This window comes from Oncorhynchus masou, chromosome 31, assembly GCF_036934945.1.
Source record: "Oncorhynchus masou masou isolate Uvic2021 chromosome 31, UVic_Omas_1.1, whole genome shotgun sequence".
In the NCBI taxonomy this organism is placed as follows: domain Eukaryota; kingdom Metazoa; phylum Chordata; class Actinopteri; order Salmoniformes; family Salmonidae; genus Oncorhynchus; species Oncorhynchus masou.
The window spans coordinates 44,118,630-44,140,570 of NC_088242.1; the positions used below are offsets into that span (position 1 = coordinate 44,118,630).

Genomic DNA, 21,941 nt, shown 5'->3' on the forward strand with positions numbered 1-21,941 from the left:
GCAAGGTAGGAGGTCAGAAGAGGGTGAAAGAAATGGTCACAAGCCTCTATTTTGACTAGTGTAACTAGTCAGTGAAGAGGACCTGACTAACTGGAGTAGTCGGGAATAGCAGAATAAAGATGAGGAGAGGGACGGGGGAGGTTAGTGTACAAATAACGATGAAGTAAATTGGATGAGTTTTGTCTGTCAGGTCTGGATGGCTAGTTTGTCTTGATGGCTAGTTTGTTTAGACGGTTGGTCTGGAGTGTTGGGTTTTGAAGGCTGGTCTGGAGATTGGGGTTGAGGGAAAAAGAGGGGGGTGGGGCTCCAGTCAGGAACCCAGTTATTATTGTCGGGCGAAAGCTCTGTAAATGGCGAAGCCTAGGACTGTGACTACTGCTGCTCCTAGCGTCACTTTCAGCCAGAAGGAGGTGTTGCTCATGTCGAAGTCGTTCAGGTGTCTGTGGGGGGAGACAATGTAATCAATGAACTGACAAATGAAACAGCATAAAGGTTTGGACCACTACAGAGTATAAAGTAAAATGTGACATGAAATTCTAGTTTCTCAACACTGAAACGCCAAACTATAGATGAAGTGGTGATAAACAGAGATAATTGTTAGTCACATGTGACAGTCAATGTACTAATACGTACGGGAACATGGCGGCCCAGGCCAGCTTGGTGTAGATGTTCTTGCTGGTGGAGTCCAGGAACAGGCCGGAAAAGGGGAGTGGCTTTGGCAGCCGGTGTTTGTAGCAGAACTCTGCTGGGGTCATCCCGTGGAGTTGTCTCACCCCTGGGAGGTCTGCCTTGGAGGCCACCACCACACAGGGTATAATGCTGTTCATGTAGTGTTGCTTCAGATAAGACATAGATATCTGTGGATGAAGAGAAATGGGGTGTGGTAAAGAGAAAGAGGTGTGGGGAAGATAAAAAGGGAGGGAGGGAGAGGAAAATAAAAGAGTAAAAAACATTGAAGAACAGACTCCTGATCATTTCATTGAAACACATTCTGTTCCTTTGTGAAAACCAGAGAAGCTCTGAAGCAGACATGAGATACTGCTCACCTTGTATATACTGGCACAGTAGTCGAAGGAGTGGGGGTCGTTTGTGTCATAAATGAGACATGCTACGTCGCACGCAGCATCCGACGCCTTTAGGAACTCCGTTTCCACGTCCACCTCGTAGAGCTGCCAGGAGAAGACGACAGATTGGAGGTGAAGCAACTGTACTCTACCAAAAGGTCAGAGGTCAGAGTTGAGGTTACAGTAAAAGATAATGTACTCACGATGAGGAACTTCTCCTGGTTGTTTATGGTGTAGAAGGAAAAGGCACCAGTGGAATGCTCCTCTCACTGAAATAAACACACAGACCCTCATCATTTCTTGTCGTAATGCTAGTAGTTAGGGTAGGTTTTCAACATAATTTCTCTGCTCGAACACATCATATTAATAATACAGAATGGCTTTACAATGAAGAGTTCAAGGCGTACTATTAGTAACAAAGTACTAAATAGTTCCTCCAGGAATTCTGTATCCCTATTTAGTCTAAATAATATTTAGGCAAACAATAGTAAGATGACCGTACCGCTGTGTATCGGCCAAGGAAGACCTGAAGGAACGCAGACTTCCCAGTCCCCCGCGGTCCAATCACCTTACAAAGGAACACTGACCACTGAGTCTGGCCCTTCTCCAGGTCCACGGCCTTCTCCCGCGTCACTGCAGAGCCACACACACATGGACAGCACACACACACAAACAAACACATAGTAGGGACAGGGAACCATTGACTAATAAAATGGAGTATTATCAAAGCATTTAAAACAGTCATATTTCCCCCTAGTTAATGTGGGGGAATGCAAAATCTAATCTAAGATGGTGAGGGTAAGAGTAACCTTGGGTGTTTTGGAATTATTTGAGCTTTTGGCCCACTCCCACATTTATAGCAGGGTCAGCTAAACCTGCTCACCTCCGTGGCACAGACTGAGTGCGTGTGAGGTCATTAGCGGTGGTGAGACTCTTACATTACACCACCCTACCCTAATCCTTGGAAGCCCTAACCTAATCCATGCAGCCACGCCCTCAATTTTACACACGCACAAAAACATAAATACACACTGGGAGGCCAGTTGAGGTTAATTGACCAATTGAAGGATGCGACTATGGAATTATTATTGATAACCTCAAATGTGTACATTTTGTGTTAGCAGCCCATATGCTAACTAAACCACACATTCAATCTCCACACCAGTCAAACTGCATATTCAAAGTTGAACTTTCAGTCATTGTACATTCACAGAAGGCATACAGACTGTATATAATTCTGTCTGTAGGGTCTATACTGAACCAGATTATAGTTCTAATCCTCTAACTACAGTGAGTGAGGTTTACTTTGGCACGAGGATTATTGGTTCTAGTTTACATACACACAGTCCACCTTCCTAGAGAGGCTACAGGATAATTAAAAAAAAAGATGTGTTGACATGTTGCAGACACAGACAGACCCACACCTGTGACTGCAGTGGTTTGGGTGTTCTGCTGAGTAAGGATGGTGTAGCCAAGGTATCCCAAGTACTCCAGGCAGCGATGGATGTCAAGGTATGCTGAAAGAATGTATACAAAGGGAAGTCACATTAGTGAAGGTAGAGAACAGAATAGGAACCACAGAATTAGGAATTATAGTACTAAAATGGACATTAACCTTTTTATGAGATAAAGGTCAGCCATTTTGGTCAGGGAGTTGGTCAACCACGGTTTGCCAGTGCTGTGCTAAGATATTGTGTAAAATAATGATTTTGAAGAATTGGCGCTGTATGTTTGTTAACTAGCCAGCCAGCCAGTTTAAGAGGAATGCTTCCATAAATGTTTCTAATTAACTGCCAATATGCCAACATTATATTCAAACAATGCAGTCAATTAACAGCCATACACTGGCTGAAATCAGTTGATGATAGGAATTAGACAAGTGGTAACTGCAAACGTACTGATATTGTATCATATCATAGTACACACAGCTTCCAAGAAAATAAAAAAGTATGGTCTGTTTACATACATTTTAGAAGCTATTTATACAGAATATGTGTATAAAATCCATTAATGATTATATGACAATAATTCCTGTTGTATGCGACAGCAGACAACCTTTAAATATTGTAAGATTTATTCTCACTTATTAGGTAAGCATTGCAAAGCAATGCACAACTCTCAATTTCTTACATAGAGTTATTATTATTAGACGTGCTTGCGAAGCACAAATCTAGATTTCTTAGGTGAAATAATACTACGTCTATGTATTACACCCGCTCTAGAGCTTAAACGAGTTAAGCTATTAACCCCTTAGAACCCAAAGCGGCGTTTCTTTAAATTATTATATAGCGGCCTCGACCGGACTTGTTTTAATAACAATAATATCTGTGTCAATATCGCAAAATTAACTTGCTCACAACCCGTTGTCGAATTCTGCGTGACTGTTGTCATCAACCAGAAATTTGGAAGAGGCTCCAAGATGGCAGCTTGAGCACACGCTTCCTACCGAGCACTGCATACCAATTTTTGAAGATCGTTCAAAATAATACACTTTTCACTACCAAAATAATACTTTGCTTGCTAAAAAACCCCAGGCAATATATGATTTAAGATTCTATTTCTCAAAATGTCACAGCACGCTGACAGAAAGAGATATCTTATGGCTACCTCGTCAGCTAGCAATGCTCAGCCATCATCCAATGTCATTACACAGGAGGCAAATACTTTGATTGACAACTGCCAAAAATGGCCTGACAGACTACGACTTTCTTTGCCTATAAACCAAAGCAAACTTCAAACGTCCAAGAAAGGCATGTTTGAACTGGGCCCAGATGCTGCTGCCAATAATGGTGTTATCGCCACTCTTTCCAGGCTCATCAATACAAGGTCCGGAAATGTTTTCTCGTATAGATATTTGGAGAGTAAAGTTTCCTATGTCAAGTCTTTCACTTGGAGTAATAAGGCACGCTCCAGACAATCACGCATAGATTTTTGGCTGGTGTCTAAATGTTTTGATTAACAAGGTATTTCTGTTAACGTCCTTGACACTCCCCTTATTGATCATAGAGCTATTTATATTGACATTAAACTTTTTATCTCTGATAATGGCCTTGGCAGAGCATCCTACTGGAAGCTGAATAACTATATTAAAACATGAGTTGGTCAAGATGAATATAAACATTTTAATTCAAGACTTCTGGAACAAAGCTATAAATGACAATTCATACAGTAATAACTGTGAGCCTTTCAAATATGAGGTTGGAAAATATTTATGAAAAAATGGGAGTATTCTTGCCGAGCTGAAGAAAGTAATTACAAAGATCACCTCTTCTTCAAAAGCCTGTTGAAAGTCTCTCAGAGGAGGACAAATCTGTTCTGTTTGAGCTACAACACAAGTTGGAGGATATGTATAAACTGAAAGCAGAGGGAGCCTTTGTCAGAGGGTGAAGAAAATGTATCTTATTTTTTCAGGTTAGAAAAATACCACTCTAAAAATAATACAATTCAACAATTAAATATTAATGGTCTCATCACAGATGACCCCAAATGAATCTCTAACTTTAGTTGCAACTTCTACAGGAATTTATATAGTTCTAACTATTGTGAGGTTTCCTCAACTCTTTTTTTTACTCTTTGGGGGATGTACAATCAATTGGGGAGGCTGAGGGAACAGTGTGATGACCCTATTATAGTTGGAAATATAATTTATTCTATTTAACAACTTAAAAATAATATGTATCCTGGGACTGATGGTATATCTGATGAGTTTTACAAAACGTTGTCTCAACAGTTAGCCCCATTTCTGTTGGTCTTTTCTGAAAGCATTGCAAATAATGATCTCCCTCCCAGTTTGACTCAAGGTCTGATTACATTAATATCTAAGCCCAAGAAAGACTTGCTTCTCCTCAATAATTGGCAACCAATCTGTCTGCTCAATAACAACTACAAAATATTAGCCTATATATTTGCAAAAAGAATGAAGGCAGTATTGGACTCAATTATAGAAGAGACCCAGTCTGGCTTCATGAGGAATAGACATATACAGTGGGGCAAAAAAGTATTTAGTCTCCCACTTAAAAAGATGAGGCCTGTAATTTTGATCATAGGTACACTTCAACTATGACAGACAAAGTGAGAAAAAAAATCCAGAAAATCACATTGTAGGATTTGTAATTTATTTATTTGCAAATTATGGTGGAAAATAAGTATTTGGTCACCTACAAACAAGCAAGATTTCTGGCTCTCACAGACCTGTAACTTCTTTTTAAGAGGCTCCTCTGTCCTCCACTCATTACCTGTATTAATGGCACCTGTTTGAACTTGTTATCAGTATAAAAGACACCTGTCCACAACCTCAAACAGTCACACTCCAAACTGCACTATGGCCAAGACCAAAGAGCTGTCAAAGGACACCAGAAACAAAATTGTAGACCTGCACCAGGCTGTGAAGACTGAATCTGCAATAGGTAAGCAGCTTGGTTTGAAGAAATCAACTGTGGGAGCAATTATTAGGAAATGGAAGACATACAAGACCACTGATAATCTCCCTCGATCTGGGGCTCCACGCAAGACCTCACCCCGTGGGGTCAAAATGATCACAAGAACGGTGAGCAAAAATCCCAGAACCACACGTCTTGGTCAGAACAGCTCCCTGGGGGGGACCTAGTGAATGACCTGCAGAGAGCTGGGACCAAAGTAACAAAGCCTACCATCAGTAACACACTACGCCGCCAGGGACTCAAATCCTGCAGTGCCAGACGTGTCCCCCTGCTTAAGCCAGTACATGTCCAGGCCCGTCTGAAGTTTGCTAGAGAGCATTTGGATGATCCAGAAGAAGATTGGGAGAATGTCATATGGTCAGATGAAACCAAAATAGAACTTTTTGGTAAAAACTCAACTCGTCGTGTTTGGAGGACAAAGTATGCTGAGTTGCATCCAAAGAACACCATACCTACTGTGAAGCATGGGGGTGGAAACATCATGCTTTGGGGCTGTTTTCCTGCAAAGGGACCAGAATGACTGATCCGTGTAAAGGAAAGAATGAATGGGGCCATGTATCGTGAGATTTTGAGTGAAAACCTCCTTCCATCAGCAAGGGCATTGAAGATGAAACGTGGCTGGGTCTTTCAGCATGACAATGATCCCAAACACACCGCCCGGGCAATGAAGGAGTGGCTTCATACGAAGCATTTCAAGGTCCTGGAATGGCCTAGCCAGTCTCCAGATCTCAACCCCATAGAAAATCTTTGAGGGAGTTGAAAGTCCGTGTTTCCCAGCAACAGCCCCAAAACATCACTGATCTAGAGGAGATCTGCATGGAGGAATGGGCCAAAATACCAGCAACAGTGTGTGAAAACCTTGTGAAGACTTACAGAAAACTTTTGACCTCTGTCATTGCCAACAAAGGGTATATAACAAAGTATTGAGATAAACTTATGTTATTGACCAAATACTTATTTTCCACCACCAGTATTGAACCCCTTTTATGGCAAGCCTAAATATGTTCAGCAGTAAAAATGTGCTTAACAAGTCACATAACAATACTGACTCGACAATACTGACCTAATTGACAGAGCAAAAAGAAGGAAGCCTGTACAGAATACAACTATTACAGAACATGCATCCTGTTTGCAACAAGGCACTAAAGTAATATTGCAAAAAAATGTGGCAAAGCAATTAACTTTTTGTCCTGAATACAAAGTGTTCTGTTTGGAGTGATTCCAATACAACAAATTACTGAGTACCACATTTTCAAGCAGTGTTGGCTGCATGATGTCATGGAGTGGTCAAAAATTACATAATTACCCAGAAGGAAAAGTGGGGAGGGTCATGCTTTTTCAATCACTCAGGGAGAGAGTTGTCTTTAAAAAAAGAATGTTGTCCAGGGTAGGGTCATTTAATTTGTAATAGATTAAATGTCATATTTCTCAGGGTTTGAGAATTAGCTGCTTATTATATCTTGATGTGTGGCCGATGCTACCCCAATCCCGGATGTTATGCTGGCCGCGCAATACCAAGTGTGCCTAGTGTGGTCTCAGTCAAATGAGCCATAGGCTATTCTGATGTACTGTTCAGTTTGAGATGTAGATGAGAAGGAGGACCGGAGGTAAGTTTGCTTCTGCTATAACTGATTTTAATATAAAAAACATATTTCTTTACCCATAATGAAGCTATTTATCAGAGTTATTGACCTCACAATAAGGCATATTCCAGAAATGTACACTACTATGAAGAGGCAGCCACAGATGGACAGCGCATGGGTTCTGAAAGTAGGCTCGTGAAGGCCTAAATCATTTAAACAGTCTTCATTTTAATTTGACTTTAAGCTACTAACAATAAAAGGGCTTTGTGTTGGAACCCATTTCTTCCTATTCAAGCAATAAGAGGTAGGCCTATCTCTTTGACAGACAAAATTATAGTCTACAATCAATTGATACCACGTTCATCTGTACAAACAATAGTACGCAAGTATAAACACCATGGGACCACGCAGCATTCATACCGCTCAGGAAGGAGATGCGTTCCGTCTCCTAGAGATGAATGTACTTTAGTGCAAAAAGTGTAAATCAATCCCAGGACAACAGCAAACGACCTTGTGAAGATGCTGGAGGAAACAGGTACAAAAAAACATCTATATCCACATTAAAATGAGTCCTATATCATCATAACCTGAAAGGCCGCTCAGCAAGGAAGAAGCCACTGCTCAAAAACCTCCATAAAAAAGCCAGATTACGGTTTGCAACTGCACATGGGGACAAAGATCGTACTTTTTGGAGAAATGTCCTCTGGTCTGATGAAACAAAATAGAACTGTTTGGACATAATGACCATCGTTATGTTAGGAGGAAAAAGGGGGAGGCTTGCAAGCTGAAGAACACCATCCCAACCGTGAAGCACGGGGGTGGCAGCATCATGTTGTGGGGGTGCTTTGCTGAAGGAGGGACTGGTGTAGTTCACAAAATAGATGGAATCATGAGAGGGAACATTTTGTGGATATATTGAAGCAACATCTCAAGAAATCAGTCAGGAAGTTAAAGCTTGGTCGCAAATGGGACTTTCAAATGGACAATGACCCCAAGCATACTTCCAAAGTTCTGGAAAAATGGCTTAATGACAACAAAGTCAAGGTATTGGAGTGGCCATCACAAAGCCCTTACCTAAATCCTATAGAAGATTTGTGGGCAGAACTGAAAAAGCGTGTGCGAGCAAGGAGGCCTACAAACCTGACTCAGGGACACCAGTTCTGTCAGAAGGAATGGGCCAAAATTCACCCAACTTATTGTGGGAAGCTTGTGGAAGTCTACCCGAAACATTTGACCCAAGTTAAACTATTTAAAGCAATGCTACCAAAAACTAATTGAGTGTATGTAAACTTCTGACCCACTGGGATTGTGATAAAAGAAATAAAAGCTGAAATAAATAATTCTCTCTACTATTAACATTCTACATTCTTAAAATAAAGTGGTGATCCTAACGGACCTAAGATGGGGAATTTTTACTAGGATTAAATGTCAGGAATTGTTAAAAACGGAGTTTAAATGTATTTGGCTAAGGTGTATGTAAACTTCCGACTTCAACTGTATGCAAGCCGATTCATATGACAGAGATGAACATCTCCGTTAGAAAGAGGGAAAAGGTAAATATGCAGGTAAATATATGTAAAGCTACTGTAGGATGGGTTGTTAATGACTAGGACTGTGCATTTGGCTTCTGGACAACAAAAGAAAGTTGATATGAAAACCAGGAGCGAAATGCTGTGAAACTTTCTTGGTTTCTAGCTTAGACCTCGATCACGCCGACAAGAGTTTTGCATTTTGGTGCACTAGAAGTACATTAATTTCCAATGGAACGCTGCAATTGCGTTGCGGAGTTAGTTGCAGTGCGTTCTGTGTGGTGCATGCCTTGGATATATCAATCGTATGTGTCAAATTGTATGCGTAGACGGCTTGACAGAAATGGTAGCAGAAGGTTTTGTTGAACTTTTGTTGCACACATATCCAGATGATGCTGCATAACATTTGCCGTAATAACACTGTCGGTGTGATCTAGGTGTGTTGTTGTTAACCATTTAGTGCTGCTCCTCTCTCTCCCACTGCTCCACTGCAGCCTGCATCTGTGAGCTGCTCATTCTGACTAGAGAGAGCCTTTAGTTGAGGTAAGAAAGCTACTTTCAAACTCTATAAACTCACTGTGCATTACTATTTTCGGCAAAATAATAATTCCGGTCGACCTGTTTAAAAACAGACGAGATTTGTTAAATTCTGACACTAATTTAACTCCACTAAATTATGCAAATTCACATATACTATTGTCATGACTGGCCTGTTCGGGTCAGGTTACCGTGGACCACACTCCTACAAGAGACATCTCTCACACCCGATGGAGGGGGAGAGATCAAGAGGTATGTAGGTGGGGGTTTTATGACACCTCATGCCCACTGTAAATCTTAAGGCAGCAGACAAAATCCCTTTGTCCTCTCACTGGAGGAATGGAATGTATGATGGGCCTATGGAGAACCTACCTCAGAACAGTAACATGCAATAAATGGACATATTGTCCATATGTTTCGTCAGCCAAAATGGTAGTAATGTTGATAGATGGAATATGAAAATGAATGTCGTTTTTGTTATTAAAAATGAAATGACAACGTTATAAATGGAAACCTTGGAAACATTGTAACTTGAAGAGGTTTGACAATATTTACCTGATGTTGTGTGGAAAATATCTAGATCAAAGAGAATGTTTTTGTAAAGATGAAATGTGAAGTTAGTTGTCTAAATTGGATCTGAGTAAAATCCAGCCCTTGCCTCGTAACTAGTTACGCACAGAGAACTTGTCCTAAAATGCAGAAACGCCCATTTCTGACCCGAGGGCAAAACAAATGAGTTAAGAATTAACATGACTAGGTGACCATGAGCTGCAGCCAAGGTCCAATTAGTTGTAACCCCAAAACGCAACACCCCAAAACGCAACACAACATTGAAGACAAAGGAACCTTGAACAATTTATGCTACGGATGAGTAGCTGTGTCTACTCTCCAAGGAATAGTGTCTACACTGCTTTCATTCCTACGCTGGAGCCCTGAGCTACATGGCTGGCAGTCCTCAGAGACACCTTCAGAACAAGGGCGCGGAAACAGACCACTAAGAGAAAGGACACTGACATCATGTGGACAGTCAGAGAGTTACACCCGGTAACAGCAGAAGCATCGCCATCAGAAGAGAATTCATAACTCGATCCAAGAGGAGATACCGCATCGGGGACCTTCGACACGTAATTACATCATTATATTCTGACCCATAAGAGCTGCATTTCTGGGCAAGGTTAGTGTTAAACTAAGCATAGTTTACAAATGTACCCAAGTGTGCTTTTCTCTCGTGCACTCTTTCTCTCTTTTTGAAATCCCCATTTTGTGTAACACGATTCATATTGTGTTGGCCCGCTAGGGACCTGTTTCATTGTACTAAACTCTAATCAATAGCCTAGACTGTGTTTGTGTATCTTATCATTTTAGCTTGATAGTAAATAAATAATCAACTCAATTGGTGTGGTACAGACTTAGTGGGACTCGGGTTTGTGCAGATTCCTGGATTATGCGATGTTCAGAATGAGACTGTAGAGGAAATGTATTAATTAGCGACTGATGTAAAATCGATATTCTGAGTTAATTTGGGAAATAGAAACTCAATAAAGCAAAACTTTCCCATGGTGCCCCAGGTTACTGAGTTAATAATCACCTGATTAATTTAATCATGTAATTATAAACAGTTAAACATTTGATGAACAGCAGTCATCACATTAATCAATCCAACGTCACAACACTATAAACTGATAAGCATGACTGGTCAAATGTATTTCTGGCAGCTAGCTGAGTAACTTATGGCTTGGGGGTAGAAGCTGTTAAGAAGCCTTTTGGTCCTAGACTTGACGCTCCGGTACCACTTGCCGTGCAGTAGCAGAGAAAACAGTCTATGACTTGGGTGACTGGAGTCTCTGACAATTTTATGGACTTTCCTCTGACACATCAATTAAATAGGTCCTGGATGGCAGGAAGCTTGGCCCCAGTGATGTACTACAGTCTACAGTCTGTAGCGCCTTACGGTCAGATGCCAAGCAGTTGCCATACCAGGCAGTGATGCAAACGGTCAGGATGCTTTCGATGGTGCAGCTGTATAACTTTTTGAGGATCTGGGGACCCATGCCAAATCTTTTTAGTCTTCTGGGGGGGGGGGGGAGTTGTTGTGCCCTCTTCACGACTGTCTTGGTGTGTTTGGACCATGATGGTTTTTTGGTGATGTGGACACCAAGGAACTTGAACCTCTCGACCCGCTCCACTACAGCCCCGTTGATGTTAATGGGGGCCTGTTTGGTCCGTCTCTTCCTGTAGTCCACGATCAGCTCCTTCGTCTTGCTCACATTGAGGAGAGGTTGTTGTCCTGGCACCACACTGCCAGTTCTCTGACCTCCTCCCTATAGGCTGTCTCATCATTGTCGGTGATCAGGCCTACCACTGTTGTGTCGTCAGCAAACTTAATGATGTTGTTGGAGTCGTGTTTGGCCATGCAGTCGTGGGTGAACAGAGAGTACAGGAGGGGACTAAGTAAACAAGCCTGAGGGGCCACAGTATTGAGGATCAGCATGGCAGACATGTTGTTGCCTACCCATACCACCTGGTGGCGGCCCATCAGGAAGTCCAGGATCCAGTTGCAGAGGCAGGTGTTTAGTCGCAGGTTCCTTAGCTTAGTGATGAGCTTAGTGGGCACTATGTAATTGACTATTATTGTTTTTGAAGGTGCAGAATGCTGTGTATGGATGATCGACAGGGGGGTTCTGTACAGATGAGCAATGCCAGTGGAACTCTGGGAAGCAGCGGAATTTAGCTGCAAAAAGGTTGAGTGAGATCTGTTTCAAACATCACAAACCAAGTGACAAGTTCTCTGACAGCACCCCACTCGCTTCTCCATCTCTACCTCCAACTCCTGCATACCACTCCCAAAACACACTTAAGAAGAGTTTGGAAGAGGCCAATGTTCCAGTGGGGAGCCTTCTGCACATGTGCATCAAAACGAAACCAAACAGTCATCAAGTTCCAGCAGCAGCCTCATGGTGAACATGGCATCAACATGCAAGTGCCAGAAATGCTTGCTATTTCATGATGTTTTTGTTTACCTGGAGACGTGTAAATGTGCAAGCTTGGAGGTCACTAAAGCACAGAATGCCTCCAATGCATGGTATGATGCACGTAAACTTCAGATCACTGCTAGCTCAGCAAAGAAGGTTCCTGTGCGCACCTCAACAAATCCCGACAACGTTGCATCATTGTGCAAAATGTTACGCAGCATCATCTGGATGTGTGTAACAGAAGTTCAACATTCACTTCATTTCTGTCAAGCCGTCTACGCATACAGTTTGATGCTTAGGTTCGACAAATCCAAGGTATGCACCACACAGAACGCACTGCAATTGCCTCTGCAACGCAATGCTGCAAGGCAAACCCAGCGTTCCATTGGAAATTAATATACTTCTGGTGTACCAAAATGCAATGACACAGTCGGTGTGATCGAAGAGTAACTCTGCGCTCCAAATATGTTAATCTATGTGGTATCTAGGCTCAGGGCCTAATACTTCTGTGTTTTTAAATAGTTATTATTTTTTGTGCCTTGTAAAGCTCTCTCTGCCAGCTCTACCCTATCGTTTTTTTGTTGTCTTGCATAGTTCTCTTCATATGCACATTTAGCTGATTATATTTGCACAATTCTTGGTGTTTTTTTTTATGTCTTGCCTTGTACAGCTCTCTTCATACATGTTTTTCTAATGCCTATGATTTGAATATTTTTATTGTACCTTGAATAGCTCTATCTTTTCATATGGCACTTCATGAATTTATCTAAGCATACCGTAACTCATCTGTCACATGGCAAATTATGTTGTTAATAAAAACAATATGAAATTGCACTGACATTTTCTTTGATATTTAACATTTTGAAATTAAGGACAAGGAGGCATGTCTAAGCTTTTCAAATGTGTTTTCAGTTTGATTCTGGGTTTGGTTTTCAAGGGCACAAATTAAGAAAACAGTGTGTTACTTGATAAACAGTTGTCTTCTCTCTTGGTCTGTTAGACATTTTGGTGTTGAAGAAAATGTATTGTAAAAAGATTTAAGAAGGCATGTGTAATTGTCAGGAACAGGCAAAGTTACAGTACATTTCAAATGTAGGAACATTGAAATTATTCAGATTAAATGGCAAACTATATATACACAGTGCTTTTGGAAAGTATTCAGACCCCACATTTTGTTACGTTACACCTTTATTATAAAATGGATTAAATGCTTCCCACCCTATCAATCTACACACAATTCCTCATAATGGAAAAGCAAAAAAAAAAAGTTTATTTTATTTAAGAACATTTCTAAAAATAAAAAAACAAATATCACATTTACATAAGTTTTCATACCCTTTACTCAGTACTTTTTTGAAGCAACTTTGAAAGCGATTACAGCCTCGATTCTTGGGTATGACACTACAAGCTTGGCACACCTGTGTATCTGCCAGGTTGGATGGGGAGCGTCGCTGCACAGCTATTTTCAGGTCTTTCCAGAGATGTTCAATCAGGTTCAAGACCGGGCTTTGGCTGGGCCACTCAATAGACTTGTTCCGAAGCCACTCCTGTGTTGTCTTGGCTTTGTGCTTAGGATCGTTGTCCTGTTGGAAGGTGAACCTTGGCCCCAGTCTGAGGTCCTGAGCACTCTGGAGCAGGTTTTCATCAAGGATCTCTCTGTACTTTGCTCCGTTTGTCTTTCCCTCAACCCTGACTAGTCCTGCAGTCCCTGCTGCTGAAAAACATCCCCACAGCATGATGCTACCACCATGGTTCACCGTGAGGATGGTACCATGCCAAAGAGTTCACTCTTGGTTTCATCAGACCAGAGAATCTTGGGGTCTAATACTTTCCGAATAAATACACAGTATCAGAGATACTGTATATACACAGTATCTCATGTGGATGAAATTAGTGTATAAAGTTACATTTCAGATGTATGAATATTCTCACTGCTCACTCGGCATCATCTCACACTGCATGTTAACAAGTGCTGCACAGATTCTGAGGACATTGTCCATTTTGTGTGTCAGGTTAATGGGAACCGTGTGGGAGAGGATTTTGAACACCCTGAGTCGTCTGATAACTCTCTCAACATTAGCTATCCTTCTCGTGCTTGTGACATCCTCATCAGACAGCTGGCCTCCTGAGTGAAGGCTGGTTTGGCAAGGTTGACCATCCTCTCATACAGCAGATCTTGGATGGTGAAGCCCGTCTGCCATAACTTCATCACCAGGCTTAAGGTATTCCAGGAAGCCAGAGTTTTGGGTGATGAAGTTGTCACAGAATCTGCCTCCATATATATTTTTTAACCTTTATTTAACTAGGCAAGTCAGTTAAGAACAAATTCTTATTTTCAATGACGGCCTAGGAACAGTGGGTTAACTGCCTGGTCAGGGGCAGAATGACAGATTTGTACCTTGTCAGCTCGGGGGTTTGAACTTGCAACCTTCCGGTTACTAGTCCAACGCTCTAATCACTAGGCTACCCTGCCGCAGGAGAGATGAACATAACGAGTCCATATAGAGCAATGGCAACCAAATACTTGAGAGTATTGCTGGTTAAGCGTGCCTTGAATTAAAAATAAATCACTGACAGTGTCACCACCAATCCACCCCCATACCATCACACCTCCTCCATGCTTTACGGTGGAAAATACACATACGGAGAGCATCCGTTCACCCACACTGCGTCTCACAAAGACATGGCGGTTGGAACCAAAAATCTAAAATTTGGACCAAAAGGACAAATTTCCACCGGTCTAATGTTCATTGCTCGTGTTTCTTGGCCCAAGCAATTCTCTTCTTATTTGTATCCTTTAGTAATGGTTTATTTGCAGCAATTTGACCATGAAGGCCTGATTCACAATGTCGTCTGAACAGTTGATGTTGAGATGTGTCTGTCACTTGAACTCTATGAAGCATTTATTTGGGCAATTTCAGAGGCTGGTAATTCTAATGAACTTATCCTCCCTCTGCAGCAGAGGTAACTCTAGGTCTTCCATTCCTGTGGCGGTCCTCATGAAAGCCAGTTTCATCATAGCTCTTGATGGTTTTTGCGACTGCACTTGAAGAAACTGCATTCCAAATGACTACCTCATGAAACTGGTTGAGAGAATGCCAAGAGTGTGCAAAGCTGTCATCAAGGTAAAGGGTGGCTATTTGTAGAATCTCAAACAACTGAAAATATATTTTATATTTAACACCGTTTTGGTTATTACATTACAGGATTCCATATGTGTTATTTAATAGTTTAGATGTCTTCACTATTATTCTACAGCGTAGAAAATAGTCAAACATAAGATCAACCCTTGAATGAGTAGGGGTTATAAACCTTTGACCGGTAGTGTAAACAGATCCCACTCATATTTCTGTTGAAAATTAGGTGAATAACAATGCTTTAGTCCGCAATGCTTTATGCTTGAAACAAGCTGTAAAATACAGAGGAAAGACTTGACTCTGATGCATATGGGATATCTTTGGTTTGTCTCTATGACTTTCAAAAGGCTGCCCTACAACCTTTTTTAGCCGAGGAGACAAAAAAGAGGCACTTTGCTTGGGAAGTAATGTGTGATTCTGTTACTATCAATTGACGTGGGGGGGGGGGGGGGGCTGAGGACTATAACATGTATTGACTATTTCTATCGGTAAAGTCCTTTTGTGGGGAAAAACTAATTCTGATTGGCTGGGCCTGGCTCCCCAGCGTGTGGGCCTGGCTGCCAAGTGTGTGGGCCTTTGCCCTCCAAGGCCCACCCAATCATGTGAGGGCCCAATGAATTACTTTCAATTGACTGTTTCCTTAAAAATGAACTGTAACTCAGTCAAATCTTTCAAATTGTTGCATGATGCATTTATATTTTTGTTTAGCATTTGTGACACGCTACAGGCTTGAAGGATCTTTCAGCATTTCAACAACATGCCTATAAATTTTGCATTTAGGCTGTATAAATTAAATAAAGATAATTACATTGTATAAAATAATAATGAAGAGAAAAATGCCTTATTAGGCTATACAGTTATTCTACAGTGCCTTTTGAATTCACTTCTGGAATTCACTTTTTTTGGCCAGTCTTTGGTTTGAGGATCATGCAGTGAACTGTATGCCTAGTAATTTAGTCTAGCAGACTATCTTATATTCCTATGCCCTAATCACAGTCAACACACATCTATTTTGTAACAATACCATAGAATAAAATATAAAATTACAACTTTCTCAAATGAAAAAAGTTACAAGTGCATATAGGCCTCATTCATTGTCATGATCTATTGTTGTATTAAAAAAGATTCTGCCCATCTGGAGTCATGTAAAATGACGTAGAATTGCATGAAATGCGTTTATAAAAGGATATTTTTTTCTCTGACAGCAAATAAGATGATAGATCCAGTGCTTTTATTATTTCACCCCTTCCTCTAATCTGCTGGTCTATGAATCCACAACCTTCTGGCTACTTTGGTATGTAATGCTTACAAAACAAAATAACAGTTTCTAAAAGTGCATATCTAAGACTCTGGTCTGTCCTAGGAGTGAGGGTAAACAGTAGGCATGTTCTCTGCTCTCCACTTTATGTTTGAATTATTATTTGGGGTATTGGGGTCACTTTTGTTTGATGGGGGTAAAAATATGTTTTACTGAATGGAGGGCCATCCATTTTCGTTTGAGAGAGGTCAGATTTACTCCAGGTATCCCTCATAAATAACATACAGTCCCTTATGGGTATGCTTGTAAACATTAAGGACTGGGGAGCCATTCAGGATTAAAAAATTAACAGAATGGAGCTAAGCACAGGCAAAACCCTAAAGGAAAATCTGGTTCAGTCTGCTTTCCACCAGACGCTGGAAGATGAATTCACCGTTCAGCAAGACAATAATCTAAAACCCAAGGCCAAATCTACACTGAAGTTCCTTTCCAAGAAGACAGTGAGTGTTCCTGAGTGGCCAAGTTACAGTTTTAACTTATATCTGCTTGAACATCTATGGAAATGGTTGTATAGCAATGATCAACCACCAGTTTGACGGAGCTTGAAGCATTTTGAAAATAATACAATGGGCAAATATTTAACAACACAGGTGTGCAAAGCTTTTACAAACTCATCCAGAAAGACACACAGTTGTAATCGCTGCCAAAGGTGATTCTAACATGTATTGACTCGGGGTGTGAATACTTATGTAAATTATATATTTCTGTATTTAATTTGAAATACATTTGCAAAAATGTATAGAAACATGTTTTCACTTTGTTATTATGGGGTATTGTGTGCAGATGGGTGAGAAAAAACATTGAATACTTTTTGAATTCAGGCTGTAGCAACAAAATGTGGAATAAGTGGTATGAATACTTTCTGAAGGTACTGCATATTAATTGATTATTGGGTGGATAGAGAGAAGGATGGATGGATGAGTGTTATTTGACATCGTCACTGAGGATGTGGTCACGGTCCTGGTCTGAGATGCTAAAAATGCGACTGAGTGCTCGGACCACATTGGCTTTAACTGGAAGTAACAGACACAGATACAGTTAACATTCAACCAAGCAATATTCCACAATAAAACGAGGTCATCCCACAGGTATAAGCTAAAGCAGGGGTTGGCAATTCCAGTCCTCGAGGGCCGATTGGTGTCAACGTTTTGCCCCAGCCCCAGCTAACACACCTGACTCCAATAATCACCTAATCATGATCTTCAGTATAGAACCCAATTTGATTAAGTAGCTGTGTTTGCTCGGGATGGAGAAAGAGTGGGACACCAATCAGGCCCTCGAGGACTGAAGTTGCCCACCCGAGCTAAAGCTATCCCCAAAATATCCTTCCATCCCCAAAATGTCTGACCTGTTTGTCTTCCGGGTCGTAGAGCGGGGCGGTGGGGTGGAGCACAGCCTTCTGAGCCTAGTAGAACAGTTCAGATATGTTCTTGGCAGAACACTTGGGAGGGGAAAGTCAATGTCAGGTTTGCCTAATCATAGGAGTGTTCAAATAAAAACAGTTTCATTAATTATTGCTTGCATCAGATCGGTGTGAGGATCAGGACATTGCGTTTGAGCGAGTGAGTGAGGCAGGCAGCTGAAGAGAGAAGATTGTGTTTGAGAGGTGAGCCTCACCTCTACACAGGTCTCAATCTCAGAGAACTGGTTCCTGATAGGTAGAATGGTCTCCATGGAGCTCCCAGAGCGCAGGTCCGATTTATTACCAACTAGGATTATGGGAACTCTGTGACATCATAAGGAATGAACATTAAGATCAAAAGGTATCTAATGTTTTATGACACAAAGGCCTAAGATGCTAGTTCAAGAACAACACTTTTAGGCAAGGACAACTTTAAGAATGCTTAAAGACAAAGGGCACTTAAAATGTACTGCACTGACAAAAATGACTGATGATTTGTTGAAATAAATTGATAATAAGAATATTGTGGGTGATGTACTGTTTCAGTGCAGCCTTTGATATTATAGACCCTAAGCTGTTGTTGAGAAAACTGTGTTATGGCTTTTCAACCTCAGATTGCCATATCGTGGATTCAGAGCTATCTAATAGAACTCAAAGGGTTTTCTTTAATGGAAGCTTCTCTAATGTTAAACATGTAAAGTGTGGTGTACCACAGGGCAGCTCTCTAGGCCCTCTACTCTTTTCTATTTTTACCAATGACCTGCCACTGGCATTAAAACAAAGCATGTGTGTCCATGTATGCTGATTCAAACATATACGTATCAGCAACCACAGCTAACAAAGAGTAGCAGTCTGTTTTGGAATGGGTGGCAAGTAATACACTGTTCCTGAACATCTCTATAACGAAGAGCATTGTATTTGGTACAAATCATTCCGTAAATTCTAGACCTCAGCTGAATCTGGTAATGAATGGTATGGCTGTTGAACAACTTGAGGAGACTAAGTTACTTGGCGTTACTTTAGATTGTAAACTGTCATGGTCAAAACAAAAAGATTCAATGATTGTCAAGATGAGGAGAGGTTGGTCATAAAATAAGGAGATGCTCTGCTTTTTTGACACCACACTTCACAAAGCAAGTCCTGCAGGCTCTAGTTTGATCTGGATTATTGTCCATTCATATTGTCAAGCGCCACAAAGAAAGACCGAGTTAAGCTGCAGCTGGCCCAGAACAGAGCGGCTCTTCACTGTAATCAGAGGGCTACTATTATTACTATGCATGCCAGCTTCTCTTGGCTGAGATTTGAGTAAATACTGACTGCATCACTTCTTGTTTTTATAAGTAACATTGTGTTGGAAATTCCAAATGGTGTGCATAGTCAACTTACACACACACACACACACACACAATATTATACTGAGCCATGAGTGCATGGAACTCCCATGTTATATAGTGCAAGTGAACAGCAAACCTGGTTTCAAAAAACAAATAAAGCAACACCTCACGGCACAACGCCGTGTGACCTACATGCTGTGTATGTAATGACATGTATGTGTAACTGACAGATGTACACACACTTTACATATTTGTTTTTAAATGTACTATATCAGTCAGAAGTTTGGACAAACCTACTCATTCAAGGGTTTTTCTTTATTTGTACTATTTTCTACATTGTAGAATAATAGTGAAGACATCAAAACTATGAAATAACACTTATGGAAACATGTAGTAACCAAAAAAAGTGTTGAGCAAATCAAAACATATTTTAGATTTTAAAAATAGCCACCCTTTGCCTTAATTTGCACACTCTTGGCATTCTCTCAACCAGCTTCACTTGGAATGATTTTCCAACAGTCTTGAAGGAGTTCCCACATATGCCGAGCACTTGTTGGCTACTTTTCCTTCACTTTGAGGTCCGACTCATCCCAAACCATCTCAACTGGGTTGAGGTCAGGTGATTGTGGAGGCAAGGTCATCTGATGCAGCGCTGCATCGCTCTCCTTCTTGGTCAAATAGCCCTTACACAGCCTGGAAGTGTGTTGGGTCATTGTCCTGTTTAAAACAAATGATAGTACCACTAAGCCCAAACCAGATGGGATGGTGTATCATTGCAGAATCCTGTGGTAGCTATGCTGGTTAAGTGTGCCTTGAATTCTAAATAAATCACTGACAGTGTCACCAGCAAAGCACCCCCACACCATCACACCTCCTCCATGCTTCACGGTGGGAACCACACATGCAGAGATCACCTGTTCACCTACTGTGTGTCTCACTTGTAAAGAGATCAATAAGACCTTTCTTGACTTCATCTGGAAAAATAAGTCTCAAACTAAAAAAATATGTCCTTTCTAACAAAAGAGCTGGAGGCGGTCTAGAAGTGTTGGACTTTGTTGACATAAACACTTTCAAGATCAACTGGTTGAAAAAATGTTTGCTCGATACTGATTCAATATAGTATTTCATTCCAAATAATGTGTTTAATAAATTGGGAGGTCTTCAATTTTTACTGAAATGTAATTATATTCCTGAAAGATTACCTGCTAAATTGGCTAGGTTTCACCAACAAGCTTTAATGGCCTGGAAAATATGTTTCCTGCACAATTTTTCCCCTCAAAGCTCTTTTGTGGAATAATTCAGACATAACTGTAAGGAATAAGTCATTGTTCTACCCCAGCTGGCATGAGAGGAATGTTGACTTTGTTCTTGATATTTTCGACAACAAGGGTAACATTCTCACATATGAACAATTTATAACATTGAAAGAGTTTCCAATACCTTTCAGAGAGTTTATTTCTGTGATCAAAGCCGTTCCCAGTGGTCTAACTACACTTATGAAAAGTCATCTTACATTTTGGGAATGATCAAAGTTTATCCAGAACTGAGATTGGAAGGCGTGGTATTACTTGAGAAATCTTGTTGTAATAAATACACAAGACAAATTCTTCATTCACAAAGCCAACTTACACCGAGAGGAAAGTTTTTCTGGAACATGCTTATTCCTGACATTGTCTGGAAAAACGCATGGTTAAGACCTTACAAATACTGTATACCAAACAAAGTTAAGGAAGTGTACTTCAACATTTTACATAAGATATATCCATGTAATTCTATGATTTCCACATTTGTGGCTATTGATGATATCTGCGTTTTCTGTGAAAAAGGTGATAATCTGTCTCACTTGTTCTTTGAATGTAAATTTGTGTCCGAATTTTGGGAAAACCTTGCAAGTACTTATTTACCATTATGAACACTGCCTATAATTTTAACATAAAATATATAATATGTTACTATTGCAATGATAACAAAACCACTGAAATTATTGTTAATTTTTGAATTCTTGTTGCCAAATACTTTTGCCAAACAAAAATTCAATAACAAAATTACAAATTTTTCTGATTGAGTTTAATTATCTTATTAAAACACTAACCCTAGTGAATAACAAAAAGAATAACATCTTCATGAATCATTATAATTAGATATTTTCAGAGTGAATATAATTGCACTTAAATTGTTTTTTTTGTGTGTATTTTATTTATAATTTTTGTATGTTTGAGCATTGTTAATACGTGTTGGGTTTGCTAGACATGTTTGATGTAGCAATGTAAGTTGATTTTTGTATTATGAATAACATACATTTATTTAAAAAAAATAAAAAAATAAAGAATACTGGTTGTATCCAAGGCTCAGCCAAACATTCACATAACAGAATGCAGCACGCGACTGAAAAGACAAGAGACAACCAATTGTCTAGTTACAACATCAGCGTGCGTTCTGGAAAGACAGCAGATAGTGGAAAGGCAGCTTGCCAGTTACAGCAGCGCGTCCCCTGAAGGATAACGAAGAGGTAGGTGAGAAGCCTGACTATGGAGACGGGGGTGAGAAGGTAATGAAGCGTAATTCATGAGCTGTAACCAGAACGTTTGAAGGGAGGGAGCAAGTGTGGTGGAACAAGTATTGCTAG

At 40.5% G+C, this 21,941-nt stretch overlaps 1 pseudogene; it reads right to left on the minus strand.

The window, feature by feature from the left end:
• Positions 1-321: 321 nt before the first annotated feature.
• LOC135524953 (mitochondrial Rho GTPase 2-like) overlaps positions 322-21,941 on the minus strand; it is a 37,001-nt pseudogene continuing 15,381 nt past the window's right edge.